Source organism: Schistocerca piceifrons, unplaced genomic scaffold (genome assembly GCF_021461385.2).
Source record: "Schistocerca piceifrons isolate TAMUIC-IGC-003096 unplaced genomic scaffold, iqSchPice1.1 HiC_scaffold_954, whole genome shotgun sequence".
NCBI classification, from domain to species: domain Eukaryota; kingdom Metazoa; phylum Arthropoda; class Insecta; order Orthoptera; family Acrididae; genus Schistocerca; species Schistocerca piceifrons.
Genome location: NW_025729228.1, coordinates 460001 through 462500, shown reverse-complemented (window position 1 = coordinate 462500; position 2500 = coordinate 460001).

Genomic DNA, 2500 nt, shown 5'->3' with positions numbered 1-2500 from the left:
CCTCTCAGGTCCCGGCGGCGCGCAGCGCCGTCCCAAGTACTTGGTCGGGTTCGAGAGAGGCGCAATCGCCCGGAGTTAGGCGAGTAGACGCTTTCGGTGCGACCACCCGTGCTCCCAACTGAGCTTGCCGCTGCCGACAGAGGCCCGGGAGCGTGCTGTCGTGGCATTGCCGGCGGGAGACAACACGCGCCACCTACGGTGACCGGCAGCTCCAACGCCAGCGCCACAGAAGGACAAAAGCCCCACTTGGGTGCCGAAGCGAACTCTCCCAGCACAGCGCACGCGCCAACACATCCGCACAGCTGCGATACAAACCACCAGCGAGAACCGCTGGGGCGACCGAGCAGCAGACGGCGTCGCGGCGCCGAGCGCCGGGCGGCGGCGCATCCTCAACGCACACAGTCCTCAATCGGACCAGCACACTGAAGATGTCCACCGCGCTTCGCACCGGGCCCGCGAGGACCTACTTTGGCCGCACGGCGCCGCGCGCAGGGTGCGCCGGCGCGCAGCTGCGACGCCTGCCACGTCCGTCGGCCGGCGCGCCTGCCACTGGCCGCCCCCACCAGCCGGCTGTAGCGCGTGCGCCCACGCACCGCGCGGCCAGCACGCCGGGAGGCGCCCCCTCACCGGCCGGGGACGGTCCCACCCAGCCACCGCCGCGTATCGCTTCACACCCAGATGCCGTTCAGTTTCATCGGCATGGTGGGTATCGCTGGAACAACCGGTTAGTACCTCAACCTATCGTCGCCATCACCGATTCACCCCTAGCGAGAACAACCGCACCACAACGGGTTACCATTTCTTCATTTGCGTAACTTCACCAGAAAACGTAGGCGTCCATCGCCATTAGCAACTTCAACGATTATTGCATGCCTGTGTCAGGTGTCACGCCACACTACGTCTGCCCACATACACGCAACAAAATGTGCACGCCTAGACAATACGTGGAAGGTGGCCCCCGTACGTATGCGATGTCCATTGCTCGAACGACTGTCAACCGGCCTCTGTAGCATGTCGCAGATATGGAACGCGGTGCACCATGCTATCACGGTGTTTGAGGAGAGACGACTAGGCCCGAATACATCAACAGACAGCTCATGCTGATCGCCATCCACGGCGTCCGTTCCTCCCACACGTCTCTATGGCGTACCACACTGCAATCCAGCTCTCATAGGGAGACGACACGTAGCTGCGTGCACAATATTTGCACTGTATGGTCCGCCGTTTTTGGGCGCAGTCGTTGTACGGTCACACATGTGCCACGATGTATCATTCAGTACATAAGGACGAATGTGCAGTACAGATTGTGGTTTATGCGTACGACATCAGCGGACAGTTGACACAGGCCGCACCACAACGTAGCCTGAGTACGTCGCATGCGAAGGGCATTGAACATGCAAACTTCTCACCAACCAGCTTGCGAAGGCAGGGGGCAAGGTGGGGACGTGGGGAGGGGTGGGGCGGGGGGCGGCATGTACGTCCTGCTGCCATCCACATTACAGTGTACAGCAGGAGCATGTGGAAAGTCAGCAAGACTTGCAAGGTGTTTAACATGAAGCGATACACAGGGGAGCGGGCAGTGCGAGTAGCGAACTATATTGCGAGGGTTGCGGGTGGGCAACACTACACTAATTGAACGAGTCGTATAACAATTACAGAGCAGGTTTAGGCGACAACGTGGGTTACGTTAGCGGACAACGTGGGTTACGTTAGCGGACAACGTGGGTTACGTTAGCGGACAACGTGGGTTACGTTAGCGGACAACGTGGGTTACGTTAGCGGACAACGTGGGTTAGGTTAAGGCACAACGTGGGTTACGTTAAGGCACAACGTGGGTTACGTTAAGGCACAACGTGGGTTACGTTAAGGCACAACGTGGGTTACGTTAAGGCACAACGTGGGTTACGTTAAGGCACAACGTGGGTTACGTTAAGGCACAACGTGGGTTACGTTAAGGCACAACGTGGGTTAGGTTAGGGGACAACGTGGGTTAGGTTAGGGGACAACGTGGGTTAGGTTAGGGGACAACGTGGGTTAGGTTAGGGGACAACGTGGGTTAGGTTAGGGGACAACGTGGGTTAGGTTAGGGGACAACATGGGTTAGGTTAGGGGACAACATGGGTTAGGTTAGGGGACAACATGGGTTAGGTTAGGGGACAACATGGGTTAGGTTAGGGGACAACATGGGTTAGGTTAGGGGACAACATGGGTTAGGTTAGGGGACAACATGGGTTAGGTTAGGGGACAACATGGGTTAGGTTAGGGGACAACATGGGTTAGGTTAGGGGACAACATGGGTTAGGTTAGGGGACAACATGGGTTAGGTTAGGGGACAACATGGGTTAGGTTAGGGGACAACATGGGTTAGGTTAGGGGACAACATGGGTTAGGTTAGGGGACAACATGGGTTAGGTTAGGGGACAACATGGGTTAGGTTAGGGGACAACATGGGTTAGGTTAGGGGACAACATGGGTTAGGTTAGGGGACAACATGGGTTAG